Genomic DNA, 25,976 nt, shown 5'->3' with positions numbered 1-25,976 from the left:
TTTCATCATGATAAAAACATTTCTAACCACTCTGTTTTACTATTTTTACTGTTACTTGGTATGTTCCCTCTCTCTGTTGGGTAGCTTCCTTCAGAAATCTTCTTTATTTAAATGGTACATCATAGGCAAAAATGAAGCTCTTCTTCTGAACAAAGGGGGAAAAATCTTCTTACTAAACATGACCTTCTGATTATAGAAGTTTCTACCTTCAAAAGGAGTATGGAGCCTTCTCTGGATAAAATTGTTATCACCACAAAATTGGAGGGCAATGTATCACTATTGGTAATGGCAACTGTGACATTTTTACAAGTTACAGGGAAATGTAGGACCAAAGACTTCAAAGACAAGATCTGTGCCTAAAATAAGCTTGAATAACTCCAGCCATCACTTACTTATTCTCAAAATGAATGTAACGAATGTGTGAACTCCTTCCACTTGGTAGAATTAGGGCTGTGCTAACTAGTTTTCCAAGTTGATGGCCATCTGCAAGACCATATTCATTTAAGATAAGAAATAAAAATATGCAAATTTTGAGCCAATATATGTTATTAAAACTTAAAGGTAACTGCAGCAATTGTTAGAACTTACATCAACAAATGACTTTTGGTCTGTTTTGTTATTGATTTTAAAATCTCTATAGAAAATACATCTTCTATTATTTGCATCTTGGCTGAGGCATTAATGTCACTGCACCTTCTGGTCTCCCCCACTGCTGCTTGGTACTCCACTGACCATGTATGTTATATGTACTAAATTTATCCAAGCTCTACAGACATTTCATAGTCATGTTTTTATTTGTCTCAACTTGATTCCTTACACCGTGGTAATGTATAAAAAATTATTTGTAATCATTTTGCTAAATGTTGTGGATTGAATTGTGTTCCCCCCAAATTTGTATGTTGAAGTTCTAACCCTCAAGCCCTCAAAATCTGACCTTATTTAGAGACAGGGTCTTTACAGAGGTAATCAATTTAAGGTGAGATCATTATGATGGACCCTACCTCAACGGGACTAATGTCCTTATAAAAGAGGGAAATTAGGATACAGACAGAGATACACAAAGAGGGAAAACAATGTGTAGAGACAGAGAGAGAAGATGTCCAACCACGACCCAAAAAAAGAGAGCTGGAAAAGAACGTTCACCCACAATCCTCAGAAGGCATCAACGATGCTGACACCTTGATTTTGGACATCCAGCCTACTGAAATGCAAGAATAAATTTCTGTTTTTTAAACCACCCAGTCCTTTATTATGGCAGCTCTACAAAACTAATACACTAACTATGAATGTGAACCTAAAAATAAAGAAGCTGATCATATCACTGACTTATTTCCAACCTTAGTGGACCTCTCTTGGTGGTTCTGTGTTTATTCTGACAGTCCCTGATCTCCTTTTCAGTCACCAAGGTGTCCCTTACACACAGCCATTGATTGATAATCTGATGCCAGCCTTATCCCTCTGACTCTCAGCACATGATCTGACCACAAACATGAGTTAAAAACAAAACAAAACAAACAAACCAGAAAAGTGGCTATTTGGGACGATCAATATCATCCCCCAATTTAAATATGGCCATATTTATTGCTTATCTTTTAAGAGGTTTATTGAAAGCCAAAGCCAGTTACTTACCTTAACCCTAGAACTTATCCCCTCTACAATTTCTTCTTTAATGCAGTTCATTATCACTTCGCTCTTCTGTTTTTTTTGGTTGTTTTGTTTTTCTGGTCATGCCATGTGTCTTGCAGGATCTTTTTTTTTTTTTTTTTTTTTGAGGTACACGGGCCTCTCACTGCTGTGGCCTCTCCTGTTGCGGAGCACAGGCACCGCACGCGCAGGCTCAGTGGCCATGGCTCACGGGCCCAGCCGCTCCGCGGCATGTGGGATCTTCCTGGACTGGGGCATGAACCCGTGTCCCCTGCATTGGCAGGCGGACTCTCAACCACTGCGCCACCAGGGAAGCCTGTCTTGCAGGATCTTACCTGACCAGGGATTGAACCCGGGCCCTCAGCAGTGAAAACCTCCAGCCCTAACCACTGGACCTCCAGGGACTTCCCACTTTTGTGTTTCTAAAACATCTCAACCCCCCTCCCACTGTCCTTTCCTTCAATATATAGGAATCCACTAGTATTTTCCATAATTAAACAAAATAAAACACAGATACAGTTTTGCTCACAGCAGAGGAGTTGGGTCCCAGCCCACTCTCACACTACACAACTATAAACAGTTGACAAAATATATGAGTGAATATCCTTCAGGCTCTAACAGCATTGAATGGAGGGCTATGATCCCCAAGGAAAGGAAAGCAAACAAGGTGAGTTGCAAAGTCCCCTGACTTTCTTCCTAGCATTATATAAATATATCTATATATTTATAGATTAGCAGTCTTAGTGGGTGGACAAAACAAAGGGTGGAATAGTCAGACAATGGAATGTCACCCATAAGAACAAAAATAGTAAGTACTGATATATACTAAAAATGGATCGATCTCAAATGTATGATATTGAAAGAAATAACACACAGAAAAACTCACATACTTTATGGTTCCATTTGTGGGAAGATTGAGAATAGGGAAAAGTACTCCATAATGATGATAGAAATCAATGTAATATCTCTTAGGCATATTGATTTGAAAAGGCTATGGTCCCAGCTAGTGTGATGGGAAACACTCTATTTTTATATGTTGTGGTTATATGGGTATATATAAATGCAAAAATGTTATTATACTGTACACATAAACTTCCATAAAGCCAAATAATAGAAAAACTGAAGAAACAACAAGAAAAAAATAGAAAAATTACCCTTATACCTGATTCCTACTTTATCCATTTTCTCTTGAAATCACAAAATTCTGTAAAGAGCAATACTTATTTTCAGTTGTCACTTACAGATTTCTCCAACCTAGCAATGTCTATTCTCATCACTTCACCTAAACCGTTCTTGTTAAGCTCACCCATTGATTGCCATGTGTAATGAATTGCTTCCACTTCTCTCCTGACTTTTTAAATCATGACTTCATTCCTATTGAAACTGGCTTTTCCTTTGGTTTTCATGGAACCACTCTCCTGATTCTTTGCCAGTCTTGGCATTCTTTCTTTCTCCAAACTTCATTGAAGTCTCTGCTTTTGCTCATTTCTTAATCCAGTGATTCACGATGATGGCTGCATATTGAAATCACCTGGGGAGACTTGACCACATGATGATGTTGGTTCCTGGATTCATAGGAAAAAGAGGTCTATTTATTTAGATCTTGAGTACAACAAAAAGGAAAAGTCAGAGCTGATGCTATTGCCTCTTCCCTCTGTTCTCTCAAAAGGCAGAGGATTTAAGGATCTGGGTGTTCTTCTCTGAGATGACATGACCGGCAATGGATGTGGTGTAACTTGACCCCTGTTTGAATATCACTTGGGGATCCTGGGTTCCATTTCTGTAGATGAATCAGGGTTCAAAAAGTTACCATCTGAGGAAACTCATTTATGTTGCTCTTTGCTCACCTTTCCTATCTGAAACAATCACATCTGTCTGATTTTTACACTTGTAGGGAAGTCAGGGTTTATCTCATTGGTTTACCTTCTCCCACACCATCTTAGAGACTTGGAGGCAAGTTGAGTGAGTCTAAAACATTCCTCTGGCCAGACAGTGTTGATTAGAGCAAAGCTTATTTCTAATGCAGAGTGGATTAAAAAAGATTAATAAGACAAAAACTACCTTAACAGGGATATGTTTTCTTCTCTTTTTAAAACAATAAAAGATCATGTGTGTGTTCCACAAATACACAAACACATATACATGTATCTATAGGTTTTGTACACACACACACTTATATACATGTACAGAATCTCCCCCTTTACCTTTCATTTTCATGGAAGTAATTAAGAACCAAACTTTAAGGCTTTCATGTACATACAGGATAGAATCCAAACAACTAAATTCCTTACCTTTCTGGCCCCATTTATCATTTTTTAAAACATCTTTATTGGAGTATAATTGCTTTACAATGGTGTGTTATTTTCTGCTGTATAACAAAGTGAGTCAGCTACACATATACATATATCCCCATATCTCCTCACTCTCGCGTCTCCCTCCCACCCTCCCTATCCCACCACTCTAGGTGGTCACAAAGCACCGAGCTGATCTCCCTGTGCTGTGAGGCTGCTTCCCACTAGCTATCCGTTTTACATTTGGTAGTGCATGTATGTCCATGCCACTCTCACTTCGTCTCAGCTTACCCTTCCCCCTCCGCCCCATTTATCATTAGGTGCCAGTTGTCAATTTCTTTTCCATTGGCCAAGTGCATTCTCTTTGCCTGCTGTGTGAAAATGGATCTGGGCCCTTCAGAGACTTTTCCTTTGCAGGCTGGCACAGTGTCAAGCTTTATCAGTAGAGGTCACTGGAGCAACATTGCAGCAGAAAAGGGTCTTGCATCTTGCCTCTAATGTGCTCAACTGAGTGGCTCTTGCAGTGCACCCAGCTCTGCTGGCGCCTGGTTCCTAAAGCAGCTAGAGTTTCTTCAGTGTCCAGCTCTTGCAGCATCGGGGGCTTCTCCAGTTCCAGGCTTCTACAGCGCACGGCAGCCAGAAGCACCCAGGGGCCAGCAGTTCCCTGTTCCCTACCTTGGATGGTTTTGTAGCAGAGTGCCTCTAGGCAGACACCTCTTCATGGACAGCTTTCCTTGGCATGCTAGTGTGTGGATTTCCAGCGAGTTCCAGAAGGCATGTTTCTGGTAAGTTCTGCCAGCATGAGACCACAACAATTTCTCCACCATGAGTGAGCCACTATCATAACCATTCAAACCAGGTCTGGATCTCAGCCCTGGAGGTGGGGTGCTTCCTTGAGTGTTCTGTCTAAGCCCCAGGGATAGTGGCTACTCTGCATATCTGCTATTCCTATATTATTTGGGTTCCTTTTACTTCTTTCTGGCCAATCCCTTCTTATTTTATTTTATTTTATTTTTGGCCACGGGGCTGGCGGCATCTTAGTTCCCCCACCAGGGATCATCGAACCCAGGCCCCTGGCATGTGGTAAGTGCAGAGTCCTAACCATGGGGCCACCGGGGAATTCCCCCATCCCTTGTTACTTTAATTTTGGGGTAAGTCAACATTTTAAATGTCACAGAGGGTAAATAGTTTACATTTTGTGGGCCATGGGGTTTCTGTCGCAGCCATTCAGCTCTGCCGTGGTGGCACAAAAGCAGCTACGGACAACATGGACGTGGACGGGCGTGGCTGTGTGTTATGAACACTACGTACAAAAGCTGCCATCCAGACTGTGAATCCCAGCCCGACCGCTCCTGTTCCAATTACCTGATATAGTCTTAACACTTTGTATTAAATTTCTATTCATAATAGTGCCTGGTTTCTCTCTCCTCTTTGGCCCCAGATTCACACACATCACTTCCCCTACCCACCTGGTCTCCAGGCACATGGTGAATGCTCTGAAGATCCACTGTGCTCGCCTCTGCCTCAAATCTCTTATCTTTCTGGGGGACACATCTTTCAAGTTTTAACATGTAATTATGAACTTGGGCTTTTCCTTCACAGGAAATCGAGATTTTGTTTGTTTGTTTGTTTTCCCTCAAATGTCTCCATTTCTTTCTGTTTTTTTTGGAAGGGAACGTATTTTAGCATCTTTATTGGAGCATAATTGCTTTACAAGGTTGTGTTACTTTCTGCTGTATAACAAAGTGAAGCAGCTATATGTATACATACATCCCCATATCCCCTCCCTCTTGCGTCTCCCTCCCTCCCACACTCCCTATCCCACCCCTGTAGGTGGTCACAAAGCATTGAGCTGATCTCCCTGTGCTATGCGTCTACTTCCCACTAGCTATCTATTTTACGTTTGGTAGTGTATATATGTCCATGCCACTCTCTCGCTTTGTCCCAGCTTACCCTTCCCCCTTCCCATATCCTCAAGTCCATTCTTTAGTAGGCCTGGGTCTTTATTCCCGTCTTGCCCCTAAGTTCTTCATGACTTTTTTTTTTTTTTTTTTAGATTCCATATATATGTGTTAGTATATTGTGTTTGTTTTTCTCTTTCTGACTTACTTCACTCTGTATGACAGACTCTAGGTCCATCCACCTCACTACAAATAACTCAATTTCGTTTCTTTTTATGGCTGAGTAATATTCCATTGTATATATGTGCCACATCTTCTTTATCCATTCATCTGTCAATGGGCACTTAGGTTGCTTCCATGTCCTGGCTATTGTAAACAGAGCTTCAGTGAACATTGTGGTACATGACTCTTTCTGAAGTATGGTTTTCTCAGGGTATGTGCCCAATAGTGGGATTGTTAGGTCCTATGGTAATTCTTTTTTTAGTTTTTTAAGGAACCCCCATACTGTTCTCCATAGTGGCTCTATCAATTTACATTCCCATCAACAGTGCAAGAGGGTTCCTTTTTCTCTACAACCTCTCCAGCATTTTTGTTTGTAGATTTTTTGATGATGGCCATTCTGACCTGTGTGAGTTTATACCTCACTGTAATTTGATTTGCATTTTTCTAATGATTAGTGATGTTGAGCATCCTTTCAGGTGTTTGTTGGCAAACTGTATATCTTCTATGTAGAAATGTGTATTTAGGTCTTCTGCCCATTTTTGGATTGGGTTGTTTGTTTTTTTGATATTGAGCTGCATGAGCTGCTTGTAAATTTTGGAGATTAATCCTTTGTCAGTTGCTTCATTTGCAAAAATTTTCTCCCATTCTGAGGGCTGTCTTTTCATCTTGTTTATGATTTCCTTTGCTGTGCAAAAGCTTCTAAGCTTCTTTAGGTCCCATTTGTTGATTTTTACTTTTATTTCCATTTCTCTAGGAGATGGGTAAAAAAGAATCTTGCTGTAATTTATGTCATAGATTGTTCTGCCTATGTTTTCCTCTAAGGGTTTTATAGTGCCTGGCCTTACATTTAGGTCTTTAATCCATTTTGAGTTTATTTTTGTGTATGGTGTTAGGAAGTGTTCTAATTTTATTCTTTTACATGTAGCTATCCATTTTTCCCAGCAATACTTATTAAGAGGCTGTCTTTTCTCCATTGTATATTCTTGTTTCCTTTATCAAAGATAAGGTGACTATATGTGCATGGGTTTATCTCTGGCTTTCTATCCTGTGCCATTGATCTATCTTTCTGTTTTTGTGCCAGTACCATACTGTCTTGATTACTGTAGCTTTGTAGTATAGTCTGTGGTCAGGAAGCCTAATTCCTCCAGCTCTGTTTTTTGTTCTCAAGATTGCTTTGGCTATTCGGGGTCTTTTGTGTTTCCATACAAATTGTGAAATTTTTGTACTAGTTCTATGAAAAATGCCATTGGTAATTTGATAGGGATTGCACTGAATCTGTAGATTGCTTTTGGTAGTATAGTCATTTTCACAATGTTGAGTCTTCCAATCCATGGTATATGTCTCCATCAGTTTGTATCATTTTTAATTTATTTCATCAGTGTCTTATAGTTTTCTGCATACAGGTGTTTTGTCTCCTTAGGTTGATTTATTCCTACATATTTTATTCTTCTTGTTGCAATGGTAAATGGGAGTGTTTGCTTAATTTCTCTTTCAGATTTTTCATCATTAGTGTATAAGAATGCAAGAGATTTCTGTGCATTAATTTTTTATCCTGATGCTTTACCGAACTCATTCACTAGCTCTAGTAGTTTTCTGGTAGCATCTTTAGGATTCTCTATGTACAGTATCACATCATCTGCAAACAGTGACAGCTTTACTTCTTTTCTGATTTGGATTCCTTTTATTTCTTTTTCTTCTCTGATTGCTGTGGCTAAAATTTCCAAAACTATGTTGAATAATAGTGGTGAGAGTGGGCAACCTTGTCTTGTTCCTGATCTTAGAGGAAATGGTTTCAGTTTTTCACCATTGAGAACAGTGTTGGCCATGGATTTGTCATATATGGCCTTTATTATGTTGAGATAGGTTCCCTCTATGCCTACTTTCTGGAGAGATTTTATCATAAAAGGGTGTTGAATTTTGCCAAAAGCTTTTTCTGCATCTATTGAGATGATCATATGGTTTTTCTCCTTCAGTTTCTTAATATGGTGTATCACTGATTGATTTGCGTATATTAAAGAATCCTTGCATTGCTAGGATAAACCCCACTTGACCATGATCTATGATCTTTTTAATGTGCTGTTGGATTCTGTTTGCTAGTATTTTGTTGAGGATTTTTGCATCTATGTTCATCAGTGATATTGGCCTGTAGTTTTCTTTTCTTTGTGACATCTTTGTCTGGTTTTCATATCAGGGTGACGGTGGCCTCGTAGAGTGAGTTTGGGAGTGTTCCTGCCTCTGCTATATTTTGGAAGAGTTTGAGAAGGATAGATGTTAGCTCTTCTCTAAATGTTTGATAGAATTCGCCTGTGAAGCCATCTGGTCCTGGGCTTTTGTTTGTTGGAAGATTTTTTTTTTTTTTTGCGTTTCGTGGGCCTCTCACTGTTGTGGCCCCTTCCGTTGCAGAGCACAGGCTCTGGATGCACAGGCTCAGTGGCCATGGCTCACGGGCCCAGCTGCTCCGCGGCATGTGGGATCTTCCCGGACCGGGGCACGAACCCGTGTCCCCTGCATCGGCAGGCAGTCTCTCAACCACTGCGCCACCAGGGAAGCCCGAAAATATATACACAGCTTTTTTTGTAAATGCTTAGTTTACCAGAGTAGATTCGTAATCGATGTCACTTGCTTTTCGTATATAGACGGATGCATATTAGGACGGCTTTTCTTAGTGTTTTCCATTTGTGTCCACTCTTCTTGAACACACCTATCCATTTCAACTAATTAAATGGTCTATTGTATCTGTTACCTACCCACATTTTTCTTGACAGCATAATGCTATCTTTTTCTGAATATGTTTATCTTCCTTTAAATCTTTGCCTTGGCCTTCACTCTCCTTACATAGTCCTCTTATTTCTTTTCTTTTCACTTTTAAACAATTTCCTAAATTCTGATGTAATAATGGAGTCATGTGTGAATAGAAGACAAATTCTAAGTCACAGGACTAATATCTGCAACTCTCTGGTGTGTGATCTTGAATATCCTCTCCACCTTTCTGTGATTCAAGTATTTGATTTGCAGAATTATTGTAATAATATCCAATTTTTCATATTTCATAGAAAATCAGAGAGGATAAAAAGATAGTATATATGCACTTATCTTAGATATGAGCAATGCACTGGTCAATAGGCAACACGTACAGTATCATCATTATACCAGTTACTTGGACATTGTATTCTGACCTCTATACTGTCATTTATTGTTCTCAAACTATATCTTCCTTGTTGCCATATGTAAAACTCACTTATTTGCTCCATGCGCTTTTAGTGGATTGCTGACTGTGATTCAACCATTATTTGGGGGAACTGTGGATTAAGTTAAGTGAAATATGACTTCATGGTTCTCTTTACTGTGGAGAAGCTACATATTATTTTATAAGACAGGTATACAAGCAGAATGTATTAGCCAGGAAATGCTAGCATCTTCTGCAGTAACAAATAACCCCCTCATCTCCGTGGCTTAACCCAATGTGTTAATTATTCTCCAAAGATGACCAATAGCTATTCCTCCCCTCCCTGTCTTTCCAGGATGAACTTCCCATCGAGGTGTGGAAGATTCTTCCTCCCCTTGAATCTGGGTGGGTCTTGTGACTTGCTTTGACCAACAGCAAGTGCTAGCTTTCCGACCCAGTTCTTAGGAGGCTTGGCAGCCTCTGCTTTTGCTCTCCTGAAACAACAGTCACATGCTGTAAGGAAGTCCACATTCTTTTGTTAGACAAAGTCCCCGGAGGATGGGACCATGTAGCAGGGGAACCACGTGGGGAGAGACCACGTGGCAGAGAAACAGAGCACCCAGCCCAGCCAGAGGGAGCCCAGAGGAGAGCATCAGAAGAACATCCCAGCGAACCCACAGAATCAGAAGAAATTATCAGTCATAAAATTTACTCTTGCTTTTTGTTATCTGGCAAGATACAACTAAAACAGTACAAAGGTTTAGCCTCACTCACGCTCCCTGCTCATCACGGGTCGGCAAGGAAATTCTCTCTTGAGAGTCACACAGGAACCCCTCCCATCTCTAGTGCAAGGCCTCCTAGCCACTGCAGCAGAGAAGGAGGGCAGTTAAGTGTGTTTATGTGCTTGAAGTGACCCTTGTCACTTCTGCTCCCTTCCCTTTAGTGAAAGCTGGTAACAGAATTCTAAATACTGCAAGGGGATAGGGCTATGTCGTCACCCCATGTGTCCGCAGAGGAGAGGGAAACTCAGTATGTGTGAGCACTAGAATTGTCAGTGACACAGAGTCTCAAGGTAGAGTGTGTAAGGTGCCGGAATAAATAAAAATATGTTCTACTCTGGATGAGTCAAGAAAGGCTTAGACGACCTAGCAGCTGAGGCTAGTGTGAAAGGATAAAAAGGAGTAGCCAACAGAGAAAGAAGGGAGGGCCTTGCAGTCAGACGAACAGCAGGTTTAGCATCATGGCGGGGCATAGCATATCCTGATGATGGTAAGACGTACAGGCTGGGGCATAAATTAATTACCTAGAGATGAAGGCAAACACAAGCTGTAATCTTCTGAAAGGCCTCATATCCAATGCTACTCGGTTCTATTCTGTACAGAATAGCAACTCCAGTGGAAGACTTAAAAAGAGAAACAATCAGGACATTGCATTTTAAGAAACTACAGTGGGAAATGGGTTGGAGTAAGGAGTAGATGGTGGAAAAAATATGAGGATATTATAACAATTTAGGTGAGATGATAGAGCATGGATATGAAAGGCAGACTTAAAAGGTAATTCTGTAATAGAATTGATGAGAACAGGTGACCATAAATGGAGGCTATATGGAACATGAGTGGGAGGAAGGGGCAGTAGTAATCATGGGAGTTTAAGATACAGCATTGAGAATGTGCAGGGAGTGTCAGGGTTGTGGTGAGGACGGAGAAGAAGACGTTGACTTCTACTTTGGACACATTAAGCTTGAGGTACCTAAGGTAAATCCAGATGAAAAAGAGATGCAGGATTGAGCAGGTCACTTCGAAGCCGGGACAGTTCTTGAGTTGGAACACACTCAGGGTGAAATCACTCAGGATAGAAAAGCATGTGGATCCAGACAGAAGCACAGCACAAACCCTGGGGAATCCCAAGCTCAGCGGAGAGACGCCCCGAAAGAGCCTTTGGGGGATTTTACTGGATTCACAGAGGCTGTGCCGACCTGTTGTTTAAAGGTACAATTTGACTATGTACTTAGAGGTATGATATTAAAAGGCACACGACTACTGTTGTTGGATGCCTTCCTTCTAGTTCACTAAACATAAGAGTTTGAGTTCTAACTCTGCAAATGTAGGCTTCACTCCTTAATGAAGATTTTATAGCTGAGGACAACACGTTTCAGAAAAAAATGCATTTTCATGAATTGAATAGCCTAACTTCATTGTTACAGATCATATACTATAGGAGATGGATAGGAGGGTCATATCCATCTTTTTTTTTTCAGTTATTTTATAAAGAAGATGAAGGGTAACATGTTGGCATCTGATTCTATAGCCTCTGAACTAAGGGTGGGCCTGAACCAGATTCCTGAATTGAGCGGCTGAGTAAGAAATTCAATCCAAAGCCCTTCAATGTTTCCATTGATATCAAGCTGAAGGTTATGGGGCCGCTGAGCATGGTGGCTACCTGGGCAAGTTCCTTCCTTTTTTCCATTGGAAGATAGGGCTTACTGTGCTCTGCTTGAGTCCTGTGGTTATTTTGATGTAGCCAGTCGAGTGCCATGAAACAGGAAAACCTGCCCTTGAGCCAAATTACACAAGCGTGTGTCCTGGCACTAACTTTAATGTGCACCTGGGTTTCAAAAAAGGAAAAACAGAAACCCAAATTCCTTTCTTTTTCTTTTGGGATTCGGCCCTAACACCATTTTGTTTAAATTTCAAAGGTTTAAGTTTCATCAAAGTAGAATTTGTTTATGTAAAATTACATACCAGATGTTCACTGCCGTAGAAGTTGTGGGGTATTTTATTGCCAATGTGACCCTGGTGTATTCCACAATTATAAACCGAAGCCAGGTTGTTTACATAAGGTTTCAGCCATAGACAGGGGAGAACCATGGTGATGGAGGAGTCGACGGTCTCAAAGACAGATCTACTTTATTCTTTCTAAATATCTCTTTTAGGAGCGGATATCTTAGAGCTTGTAAAAGTGGAGGTTTGGAGAAGTGCAAATTAGTGGCAAGATTTTATATTTTTAAAAGTATTTTATAAATCTTGCCACCAGCGTGGTATATGTGGTTGGACGTGAGATAAAGTAATACATGAGGTCATGGAGCCTGAAGTCCAATTCTTCTGTGACAGTCATTGTCAACTTTGGGGCACAGCAGTGTCCCCTGAAGAGTCTGTTAGAACACAGATTGCTACGCCCCACCCTGAGTTTCTAACTTAGAAGTCGGGGTACAGCTTGAGAATTTGTATTTCTGTCAGGTTCCTAGGTGATGGTCTTGCTATTGGCCCAAGGACTCCACTTTAAGAACCTGTTTTATAGCAATAATTCTTTTTTTTTCCAATTTTTAATGGAAGTATAGTTGATTTATGGTTTTGTGCCAATCTCTGCTGTACAGCAAAGTGACTCAGTTTTCACATACATACATTCTTTTTTTAATATTCTTTTCCATTATGGTTTATCCCAGGAGATTGGATATAGTTCCCTGCACTATACAGTATCACCTCATTGTTTATCCATTCTAAATATAATATTTGCATCCACCAAGCCCAAATTCCCAATCCATCCCTCTCCTCCGCCACCTCCCCCTTGATATAGCAATAATTCTTAAGGCTGGCTGCACACCAGACTTCGTGAATCAAAGTCTTTAGGGAGATGGTTCACCTATACTATGGCTGATTGAGTATATGGCAAACGAAACTGACCAGTGACCAGTGACCTATGGTATGATGTGAAAGATGGACTGGGCCAATCAGCTACTTCTTTGGAATTTAAACCACCAGCAGTGATGGGTGACAGCAAACCCTGAAGGAAGAGTGAGGTCTGGTCGTGTCCAGAACAAACCCCCACACAGGGCTTCTCCTGCTGCATCTTGCCACAGAATCATCTGGATGGCTGTGGAACACAGGTGTGAGAACCACTGAAGGAGTAGGAAGGCAGAAGCAGTGACTGGCAAATGAAGCAAATTCATAGACATCCAAAAGGAGCAGACAACCAGCACGATGTCTTCAAAGCGTGGCCGCCACGTGAGCTGTGGCAACATCACCAGGTCTTATTAGAAATTCAAATTCTTGGGCTCTGGGTCCGCTGAGGCACAAACTCTGAAACTGGCACCCCCAGGATGATTCTGCCGCATGCTGAACTTTGAGAACCCATGAACTGGTGTGCAGCTCATTGACCCAACTGCTGTGACTCAAGGAGCAAGCTCCAGCCTAGACTTTAAGAAGACCACTGCTGCTGTGTGGCTTCTCCTTGGATTTCCATGAAATTCCCTTTATATCATCAGTTACATGTTTCCAATAAACCCTTTTCTCCAAATGTGGCTTGAGGACTCGCTGCTCCGGGAAAACAGCTGTTTTGACTTAAAGTCAATAGGAAATTTTAACCTAAGAAAGAAATGATGGTTAAGAGAACAATCACGAATCTGCTTTAAAGAGTTCATATCCCCAAGCCAGTGGTTCTCACCCTGACTATACCTTAGAATCACTTGAGGAGCTTGTAACGATTCAATACTCAGGACACCTCTGATACGTATATCAAATTCTCTGGGGATGGGACCCAGGCTTCATATTTTTTCCCAGGTGATTCCAATGTATGGATGAGAATGACCCCCTTAGTCCCAGATAAATAATATCTCAGGCTACTGTAAAAACACTGTGCTATAATTCTGAAACCACAATCAGCAATTGGTGAGTGTAATATCAATAGAATATTGAAGGGATTCAGCTTACCCAAGGAAGAGCAATTGTTCTCGCTGTACACTAAGGGCTGGGGCATGAGCAAGGTATTCCTATTCCCAGTGAAGAAAAAAATGAGGCTTAGTGAGGCCACAGTGCTCATCAGTACAGAATCGAGATGTCAATAAGAGCTTGGTAACCCTGGGAATCCTCCAAAGATCAAGTGAGACACCCTGTAAAATCACTGGTTTCCTTCATTGAAAGAAGGCAACCAAGTCTGGATGACCATCTGACAGATGTTGTCAAGTCAGTGAAGTGACCAGGAGTTAAAACCACACGACACCTTAAGTCCTGTGCGCTCTGCGATTCTCCAGCATTTTGCTGGTTGCCAGTTCGCTATTTTGAAAAATCAAAAAGATAATTTAGGATTAAAATCATCTGACAGGATCATGTAGCCTTGAAAAATTATTTGCAAATCTATTTGTATTTTATCTGAATTCTGCTATTTTATATAAACCTCCTCTTTACACATTTCTAATCAAGATTTGGAAAATATCCATGATTAGTCTTGTCAATATGCTTTCTTAATATTTAATACCAAAAATATCCAGGCAAATCAGTGAAAGCAATAGTAAATTAACATTAAAAATTCCCTCTCCATCCCAAACTCTCCCTTGAGATCCAGACTCCTATAGTTAACTGTCTACTTTCTTCCTACAGTTGGACAGAAGGGCATGCCTAGAATCAAACTCTGAATCTTATTCCCTGAGATTGATGGTTTCTCAATAAGTTTTCCCTCCCTGCCTTCTCCCTCAGTCCCCACCTCTGCCCAGGCTTCCCTGGGAGGAGTGAAGGTCCCTCTGCAGGGGTGTTGGTTGCCCTCCGGGGTGCATCTTGCTTTGGCCAATGGATGTGAGAGAAGTGGTAGCGCCTGTTCCCACGTGGGGACAGGAAGGCATTGTGTGACTTTGCTTGCTTCTCCTGGGGCTTCTGTTTTCTATTATGGCAAGAATGTGCCCTACTTAGTTTCTGCCACTTCAGCCCAGGCACTAGAAAAAACTCCTGGAGCAGAACTCCAGAACGGCTAGCATGAGAACTAACTTATTTTTGTACACCACTACTATTTCAAGGTTTGTTTGTTTTGCAGCATGACTAATATAGTGGCCAAAGTGGCCCCTCCTACAATTTTCCCTTTTATTTTTCTTTCATTGATATGATGAAAATCTGTACATGAAACAAACATAGGAAGCGCGAAGAACCAAACTTAACAACCGTAAAAATATGTGCTGTGTTTGTTGTTTGGCTGCGTCACTTTTCTACTTTTTTCTCTCCCACCCTCTTCTTTCCTGCAGTATTCAAAAAGAAATCCCAGGTGTCACATTATTGCAACCACCTCCAAAACGGACTTCAGTATGAATCTCAAAACAAACAAACTTTATTTTATTTTATAATTCTTATGCTGCTAGCACATCTAACAAAATAATAATTCTAAAATATTTTCTAGTGGGACGACTTGAAGAGTTATGTCTCGGGTTACTTTTAGGTAACTTTTAATGAGAATATTTTCCCTTTCTTCTTATTAATTTGTTTTTCTCTCATTGATGTGTTGAAGAAATGGAGTCAACTGTACTGTAGAGTATGTCACATTCTAGATTTGGTTAATTGCTACTTCATGGTGACCTTTAACTTGTTTCTGTAGCCCAGAAATATCACTGGATTAGAAGTTAGATGCAAAGGCTCTGTTAGTTTCAAGTTCAAATATGTTCTAGTGAGGGAAGAAGATGGTATCTATAAAAAACCCAGTGTGTTTTATATATATATATATATATATATATATACACACACGTACATATATATATGTATATATACGTATACACACACATATACATATATATTCCTTCCCCTGCTTATGGAAAAGGTGATGTACTGTATATATTTTTCTATTTCTTGCTTTTAAAGAAAATTTACTTTATAATATATTCTGCAACAGGGGGTAAAAAGGAGGGGAAGGATAAACTGGGAGATTGGGATTGACATATATACACTACTATATATAAAATAGATAATTAATAAAGACCTACTGTGTAGCACAGGGAGCTCTACTCAATACTCCGTAATGACCTATATGGAAAAGAATCTTAAAAAAATGGATATATGTATATGTATAACAGATTCACTTTGCTGTACACCTTAAAGTAACAGAACATTGTAAATCAACTATACTCCAGTAAAAATTAAAAAACAGAATATATTCTGCAAGTAACTCCATATCAGTACATGGAAATTTCTTCATTCCTTTATATAGCTGCATAGTACACTGTTGAGTAAATATCCCACTGTTTATTCAAGCCCCATCGATGGACATTTGAATTTACCATTTTTGATAAAAAAATAATGACATTTAATAAAATTGCACATTTATTCCATTTAATTTATTTATTATTTTTTTTAACATCTTTATTGGAGTATAATTGCTTTACAATGGTGTGTTAGTTTCTGCTTTATAACAAAGTGAATCAGCTATACATATACATATACCCCCATATCTCCACCCTCTTTCATCTCCCTCCCGCCCTCCCTATCCCACCCCTCTAGGTGGTCACAAAACCCTGAGCTGATCTCCCTGTGCTATGCGGCTGCTTCTCACTAGCTATCTATTTTACATTTGGTAGTGTATACAAGTCATTGCCACTCTCACTTCATTTCAGCTTAACCTTCACCCTGCCCGTGTGAAGTCCATTGTCTATGTCTGTGTCTTTATTCTGGTCCTGCACCTATGTTCCTCATAACCATTATTTTTTTTCTTTTAGATTCCATATATATGTGTTAGCATACAGTATTTATTTTTCTCTTTCTGCCTTACTTCACTCTGTATGACAGACTCTACATCCATCCACCTCACTACAAATAATGATTTCGTTTCATTTTATGGCTGAATAATATCCATTGTATATATGTGCCACATCTTCTTTATCCATTCATCTGTCAATGGACACTTATATTGCTTCCATGTCCTGGCTATTGTAAATAGAACTGCAATGAACATTGTGGTACATGACTCTTTTTGAATTATGGTTTTCTAAGTGTATATGCCCAGTAGTGGGATTGTGGGGTCATATGGTAGTTCTATTTTTAGTTTTTTAAGGAACCTCCATACTGTTCTCCATAGTGGCTCTATCAATTTACATTCCCACCAACAGTGCAAGAGGGTTCCTTTTTCTCTACACCCTCTCCAGCATTTTTGTTTGTAGATTTTTTGATGATGGCCATTCTGACCTGTGTGAGTTTATACCTCACTGTAATTTGATTTGCATTTTTCTAATGATTAGTGATGTTGAGTATCCTCTCAAGTGTTTGTTGGCAATCTGTATATCTTCTTTGGAGAAATGTCTGTTTAGGTCTTCTGCACATTTTTGGATTGGGTTGTAACTGATTGTAAATTTTGGAGATTAATGCTTTGTCAGTTGCTTCATTTGCAAATATTTTCTCCCATTCTGAGGGCTGTCTTTTCATCTTGTTTATGATATCCTTTGCTGTGCAAAAGCTTCTAAGCTTCTTTAGGTCCCATTTATTGATTTTTGGTTTTATTTCCATTTCTCTAGGAGGTGGGTCAAGAAGGATCTTGCTGTAATTTATGTCATGGAGTGTTCTGCCTGTGTTTTCCTCTAAGAGTTTTATAGTGTCTGGCCTTACATTTAGGTCTTTAATCCATTTTGAGTTTATTTTTGTGTATGGTGTTAGGGAGCATTCTAATTTCATTCTTTTACAGGTAGCTCTCCAGTTTTCCTAGCACCACTTATTGAAGAGGCTTGTCTTTTCTCCATTTTATATTCTTGCTTCCTTTATCAAAGATAAGGTGTGTGGGTTTATCTCTGGGCTTTCTATCCTGTTCCATTGATCTATATTTCTGTTTTTGTGCTAGTACCAAACTGTGTTATCTACTATAGCTTTGTAGTATAGTCTGAAGACCTGGAGCCTGACTTCTCCAGCTCCGTTTTTCTTTCTCAAGATTGCTTTGGTTCTTTGGGGTCTTTTGTGTTTCCATACAAATTGTGAAATTTTTTGTTCTAGTTCTGTGAAAAATGCCATTGGAAGTTTGATAGGGATTGCACCGAATGTGTAGAGTGTTTTGGGTAGTAGAGTCATTTTCACAATGTTGATTCTTCCAATCCAAGAACATGGTATATCTCTCCATCTGTTTGTACCATCTTTAATTTCTTTCATCAGTGTCCTACAGTTTTCTGCATACAGGTCTTTTGTCTCCTTAGGTAGGTTTATCCCTAGGTATTTTATTCTTGTTGGAATGGTAAATGGGCGTGTTTGCTTAATTTCTCTTTCAGAGTTTTCATCATTAGTGTATAGGAATGCAAGAGATTTCTGTGCATTAATTTTTTATCCTGATACTTTACCAAACTCATTGATTAGCTCTAGTAGTTTTCTGGTAACACCTTTAAGATTCTCTATGTAGAGTGTTATGTCACCAGTAAACAGTGACAGCTTTACTTCTTCTTTTCCAATTTGAATTCCTTTTATTTCTTTTTCTTCTCTGATTGCTGTGGCTATAACTTCCAAAACTATGTTGAATAATAATGGTGAGAGTGGGAAACCTTGTCTTGCTCCTGATCTTAGAGGAAATGGTTTCAATTTTTCACCATTGAGAATAATGTTGGTTGTGGGTTTGTCATATATGGCCTTTATTATGTTGAGGTAATTTCCCTCTATGCTTACTTTCTGGAGGGTTTTTTTTTTTTTATCATAAATCAGTGTTGAATTTTGTCAAAAATTTTTCTACATCTATTGAGATGATCACATGGCTTTTATCCTTCAATTTGTTAATATGGTGTATCACATTGATTGATTTTAGTATATTGAAGAATCCTTGCATTCCTGGGATAAACCTCTCTTGATCATGCTGTGTGATCCGTTTAATGTCCTGTTGGATTCTGTTTACTAGTATTTTGTTGAGGATTTTTGCATCTTTGTTCATCAGTGATATTGGACTGTAGTGTTCTTTCTTTGTGACATCTTTGTCTGGTTTTGGTATCAGGGTGATGGTAGTCTTGTAGAGTGAGTTTGGGAGTGTTCCTGCCTCTGCTGTGTTTTGGAAGAGTTAGAGAAGGATAGGTGTTAATTTTTCTCTAAATGTTTGATAGAATTTGCCTGTGAATCCATCTGGTACTGGGCTTTTGCTTGCTGGAGGACGTCAGTCATGGAAGCGTTGTGCTTTTCTAAGAATTTGTCCATCTCTTCCAGGTTGTCCATTTTATTGTCATATAGTTGCTTGTAGTAATCACTCATGATCCTTCCTATTTCTGCAGTGTCAGTTGTTACTTGTCCTTTTTCATTTCTAATTCTGTTGATTTGAGTCTTCTCTCTTTTTTTTCTTGATGAGTCTGGTAATGGTTTATCAATTTTGTTTATCTTCTCAAAGAACCAGCTTTTAGTTTTATTGATCTTTGCTATTGTTTCCCTCATTTCTTTTTCATTTTTTTTCTGATCTGATATTTATGATTTCTTTCCTTCTGCTAAGTTTGTTTGTTTGTTTGTTTGTTTTCTTCTTTCTCTAATTGCTTTAGGTGTAAGGTTAGGTTGTTTATTTTATGGGGATGTTTCTTGTTTCTTGAGGTAGGATTCTATTGCTATAAACTTCCCTCTTAGAACTGATTTTTCTGCATCCCATAGATTTTGGGTCATCGTGTTTTCATTGTCATTTGTTTCTAGGCATTTTTTGATTTCCTCTTTGATTTCTTCAGTGATTTCTTGGTTATTAAGTAGTGTATTGTTTAGCCTCCATGTGTTTGTTTTTTACATATTTTTTTCCTGTAATTAGTATCTAGTCTCATAGCGTTGTGGTTGGAAAAGATACTTGATACAATTTCAATTTTCTTAAATTTACCAAGGCTTGATTTGTGACCCAAGATATGATCTATCCTAGAGAATGTTCCATTAGCACTTGAGAAGAAACTGTATTCTGTTGTTTTTGGATGGAATGTCCTATAAATATCAATGAAGTCCGTCTTGTTTAATGTATCATTTGAAGCTTATGTTTCCTTATTTATTTTGATTTTGGATGATCTGTCCATTGGTGAAAGTGGGGTGTTAAAGTCCCCTACTATGATTGTGTTACTGTCGATTTTCCCTTTCACAGCTGTTAGCATTTGCCTTACATATTGAGGTGCTCCTACGCTGGGTGCATAAATATTTACAATTGTTATATCTTCTTCTTGGATTGATCCTTTGATCATTATGTAGTGTCCTTCTTTGTCTCTCGCAATAGTCTTTATTTTAAAGTCTATTTTGTCTGATATGAGAATTGCTACTCCAGCTCTCTTTTGATTTCCATTTGCATGGAATATCTTTTTCCATCCACTCAGTTTCAGTCTGTATGTGTCCCTAGGTCTGAAGTGAGTCTCTTGTAGACAGCATATATTTGGGTCTTGTTTTTGTTTCCATTCATCCAGTCTATGTGTTTTGGTTGGAGCTTTTAATCCATTTACATTTAAGGTAATTATTACCGTTTTCTTAATTGTTTTGGGTTTGTTTTTGTAGGTCTTTTCTGTCTCTTCTGTTTCCTACCTAGAGAAGTTCCTTTAGCATTTGTTGTAAAGCTGGTTTGGTGGTGCTGAATTCTGTTAGCTTTTGCTTGTTTGTAAAGGTTTTAATTTCTGCATCAAATCTGAACGAGATCCTTGCTGGGTAGAGTAATCTTGGTTGTAGGTATTTACCTTTCATCAGTTTAAATATGTCCTGCCACACCCGTCTGGCTTGCAGAGTTTCTGCTGAAAGATCAGCTGTTAACCTTATGGGGATTCCCTTGTATATTATCTGTTGTTTTTCCCTTGATGCCTTTAATGCTTTTTCTTTGTGTTTAATTTTTGATAGTTTGTTTAATATGTGTCTTGGAGCATTTCTCCTTGGATTTATCCTATATGGGACTCTCTGCACTTCCTGGACTTGATTAACTATTTCCTTTCCCATATTAGGGATGTTTTCAAATATAAATTCTGCAAATATTTTCTCAGTCCTTTTCTTTTTCTCTTCTTCTTTTGAGACCCCTATAATTCGAATGGTGGTGTTTTTAATGTTGTCCCAGAGGTCTCTGAGACTGTCCTCAATTCTTTTCATTCTTTTTTCTTTATTCTATTCTGCAGCAGTTATTTCTACTATTTTATCTTCCAGGTCACTTATCTGTTCTTCTGCCTCACTTATTCTGCTATTGATTCCTTCTAAAGAATTTTAAATTTCATTTATTGTGTTGTTCATCATTGTTTGTTTGCTCTCTAGTTCTTCTAGGTCCTTGTTAAACGTTTCTTGTATTTTCTCCATTCTATTTCCAAAATTTTGGATCATCTTTACTATTATTACTCTGAATTCTTTTTCAGGTAGACTGCCTATTTCTCTTCATTTGTTTTGGTCTGATGGGTTTTTTACCTTGCTCCTTCATCTGTTGTGTGTTTCTCTGTCTTCTCATTTTGCTTAACTTACTGTGTTTGGGTTCTCCTTTTCGCAGGCTGCAGGTTCATAGTTCCCGTTGTTTTTACTGTCTGCCCTCAGAGGCTAAGGTTGGTTCAGTGGGTTGTGTAGGCTTCCTGGTGGAGTAGACTAGTGCCTGTGCTCCTGTGGATGAGGCTGGATCTTGTCTTTCTGGTAGGCAGGACCACATCCGGTGGTGTGTTTTGGGGTGTCTGTGAACTTATTATGATTTTAGGCAGCCTCTCTGCTAATGGGTGGAGTTGTGTTCTTGTCTTGCTAGTTGTTTGGTGTGGGGCATCCAGCACTGGAGCTTGCTGGTCGCTGAGTGGATCTGGGTCTTAGCATTGAGATGGAAACCTCTGTAGGAGCTTTTGCCATTTGATATTATGTGGAGCCAGGAGGTCTCTGGTGGACCAATGCCCTGAACTCAGCTCTCCCACCTCAGAGGCACAGGCCTGACACTGACCAGAGGAAGAAGACCTTGTCAGCCACATGGCTTTTGGGGAGTCTGATGTCTTCTGCTAGCATTCAGTAGGTGTTCTGTAGTTGCTCCACATGTAGATGTATTTCTGATGTATTTGTGGGGAGGAAGGTGATCTCCGTGTCTTTCTCTTCTGCCATCTTGAAGGTCTCTCCCATTTTATTTTTGAGAGGTATGTTTTGGATTGAATACTGGAAGCAGGATTGTGGAATCAAAGACTCAGTGTATGTTTAATGTTAGATCTTACCAACTTCTCCTCTACGGGGGCTGGATCATCCTGCATGTTCACTCATAATGTAGGGGTAACAAGCATTTGCCTCAGTCTTGCTATCCAACTAGGTTATCAAACTTTGCTGTGTCAGTATAGTTATATTTCTTTTTTTATAGGTGATTGTGCTTTCACAATTCAAGGGTCATTTGTACTGATTTTTTTCTGAATCATCTCATATGTTAGTATTTTCCCAAATATTACTTTGGGAAAATATTTGTCAGTCTTATCAATTTTGGCAGCTTTTTTAATATATTAGGAATATTAATCCTTTCCTATTTATACTTATTTAGCCTTGTCTTTTTTTTTTTTTTTTTTTTTGCGGTACACGGGCCTCTCACTGCTGTGCCCCCCCTTCCCCATTGCGGAGCACAGCCTCCGGACGTGCAGACTCAGTGGCCATGGCTCACGGGCCCAGCCGCTCTGCGGCATGTGGGATCTTCCTGGACCGGGGCACGAACCCGCGTCCCCTGCATCGGCAGGCGGACTCCCAACCACTGCGCCACCAGGGAAGCCCTATCCTTGTCTTTTGATTTTGCTTTTGGGGGAAGGGGCTTGGAAAATATTTTATTACTATTCATAAGTGAGATTACTTTGTAGTGTTCTTTGTTATGCAATCTTTATCAGATTGTGCACCATCCTTAGTGTTTGTTATGATCAATTCATTTAAAAAATGAACATTTTCTTTCTCTACCTTGTGAAATACATTAAGCAATATTAGATCTTGCTGGTCTTTACAGGTTTGGTTCCATATAAAATTATCTGGGCTTATTGTAAATTTCTTGATTTTCCATTTTTCCCCCTTCTATATATATCTTTCAGATTAGATTTCCTATTTCAACTAGGGTTGTTTTGCTAAATTATTTTCCTAGAAAGTTATCTCTTTCATGTATGTTTTCAAATTCATTTGAATAGATTTATATAAAATAGCTTCTATTATTTTTTTTGAAATTTCATTTGTTTTATATTTTATTTCCTCCTTGATATTTTTGTTAAAAAATGTGTATATTTGTGTTTTATCTCCTGTGTAGAATAAAGTAGCTAGTTATTTGGTTGGTTCATTGATCTTTCAAATAACCAACATTTGGTTTCATTCATTCAGTTTTCCTGTGTTTTCAATAATTTCTCTGTAATTACTTCTTTGTTTTATGTCCTTCTGCTTTCTTTTGGTTTATTTTGAGTTAGAAACTTATTTTGAGTATTTTGAGTTAGAAGCTTATTCTATGTATTATCATTTTCATTGTTCTGAAGATTCAAAACTGCAGACTGTCCTCTGAGTATTCTTGTTACCTGTGGTCCACGGGCTCTGATGTGAAATGTTCTCATTATCATTGTTGATCCTCAGTTTTTATTTGCACTTCCTCTTTGCTCCAAGCGTTCTTTAGTACTGAGTTTATTGTGGTTTTATTTTTATTTTCTTTTTAGTTTCCAGGTAGATAGACCTGTGTGTGCTGGGGGGGGGGGGTGTCTATTATTACTGATTTCTAGTTTTATGGCATTGTAATCAGTGTATGTTCTTTATATAATTCTTTGGAAAACTTTATTTTCATTTTTTTATGGTCTATTATTTTAATTTTATGAATGATCTGTGCACACTTTAAAGAAGGTATGCTCCCTAATATCAGGGTTCAGTGTTTTTCTCATATACATGCATATATATAATTTATTTTATTGATTATAAAGTTTAGTCTGTATGGTTATTTAACACTTGAAATGTGATTTGTCCACAATGAGATGTGATTAAAGTATAAAATACAAACCAGATTTTAAAGACATAGAACAAATAAACAAAAATACTCACTAATGATTGTTTAAATTGATTACATGATGACGTTAAAATATTTTAGATATATTGTGTTAAATAAAATCTATTTAAATTTCACCTGTCTTTTTTTCACTTTTTTATTTTGACTTTCAGAATATTTAAATCACATGTGTGGCTCTTATATGCAGTTTCTATTATATTTCTATTGGACAAATCTGTTTTAAATCCTTCTTAATTTTTAGTTCAGTTAATTCAGTCTCCCCTTTGATTAAGGTGTTTTTATTTATTTTTTTTACTATCCATGCATCCCCTGTAGTTTCTGCTTTATGAGAATAGCTCATTTTGTGGTGTTATCAGGCACATAGATAATAAGATTGGTTGCCTCTTTATTGTTATGACCTGTAGTGTTATGAAATGTCCTTTTAAGCCTTGCTTAATGGATTTGGTCTGCACTTAACTTATCTGATGTAAAAATCCACAATCCCTGCTTTTCCATGCAGCATAGAGTTTTCTTTCTTTGACAATAGGAATCTTTTTGTTTACTTGTTTCTTTGCTTTTAAGCAGTGAATTAATGCTTTCTGCTCCGTTGCCTGGCTGATTCTCCTGGCAACAGAACTGGAATATCCACAGAACTCTACTCTTCAGGGAAGTCTGGTCTCTGTCTCAAACCACCCACCACTGAAGCTTCCCCAACCAGTCTATAGCACATCTTTTGTACTCTCTGTCCCTTCACCTTGCTTGAGTTTTCTTTTTGGCTCTCATCACCATCTTATACAGAGAATATTAATTATTTAGTATCTGACGTGCCCTACCTGCATGTGTGGGACATGAGCACAGGGACTCTGCTGTTCACACTGCTATCTCCCTAGAGCCTGCAACGGTACTTGGCTCCTGGTGGAAGCTCAGAATATGCTCGCTGAATGAATAAGTGGGTTCCTGGATGAAAACTCGGCGATTCTGAATACTGTAGTTTAAAAAAAACACAGCTAATATACAGGTTCTCTTTTCATTTGGGTAGCCTGGTTTTATTTAGATGAAATCCATCATTTTTGTTTTGTCTTCTTTTGGTTTATGATGCTTTATAGTATCAAGAGTAGTAACTGAGTCAAGCACTAGCCAGGATAATGGAAACTCCTTTAGGAAAAGGGAATAGAATTGAGAGAGTTGATTACACAGCTGGCAGAGTTGCCAAGAAACACATACAACATGGTTTGCAGTCTCTACAGGAAATAGCAAAAGCTGGGAACTGCTTCAACCCATGGACCCATGGGTCTTCATGAAATGGAAGGAGGTGGTAAACCCAGCCAAGATGCTAGGGTCACCCAGAGCAAGCTGGGACCACAGGGGGCATGTTTGGTAGGAGCCAGAGCCACAGACCCATTGCTGCCTTAGGGCTTCTGAAGCAGAGAGAAGGCAGAGAATTACCCTGATTCCCCCTTTTCCCTCCACCAATCTTCTGCTAGCATCTCCCATCAGAGGAACCTTTTCTGGAAGTTAATAGATACAAGAGCCTGGGAAACCTGGCCTCAGGATTGTCCCCCTGCAGTGACACAGAGCAGAGGAGAGGAAGGGGGTGGGGGAATGGGCCTGAGAGGAAACCAGCCAAAATGCCTTTTACATTTGAGACACAATCCCAGATGTTGATGTCATTCACTACAGGAATTAATGATCCATTTGTCAGTGTGTTTTTTAGTGCTTTTGTCCAAGTTAATGTCAAATGATTCCCATTTTTCTAGTAAAAAAAAAAAAAGAAGAAAACAAGGAAAAAAGAGAAAGAAAAAGCAATGACTTCTAGTTATTTAAAAAAAATAATTAGACTTATTATTTTGGGTTTGTAATCATGAATAAGTTCTTTACATATCTACAACTGTATCTTTACCTATATAATTTCTTTCTCTGTATGTATATATCTCTCTCTGTTTCTATACCTATATCTGTGCATCAGAATTTATCTGATCTCCTTCACACACTGGAACTCAAGCTATTTCAGAGCTTCTTAGAAGTATCCCCATTCAAAAGCAGTCGCATAGCACAGGGAGATCAGCTCAGGGCTTTGTGACCAGCTAAAAGGGTGGAATAGGGAGGGTGGGAGGGAGTGAGTTGCAAGAGGGA

The sequence above is a fragment of the Tursiops truncatus genome, chromosome 14, assembly GCF_011762595.2.
Source record: "Tursiops truncatus isolate mTurTru1 chromosome 14, mTurTru1.mat.Y, whole genome shotgun sequence".
NCBI lineage: Eukaryota > Metazoa > Chordata > Mammalia > Artiodactyla > Delphinidae > Tursiops > Tursiops truncatus.
The sequence above is the reverse complement of the archived record's forward strand: the minus strand, read 5'-3'. Positions refer to the sequence as shown.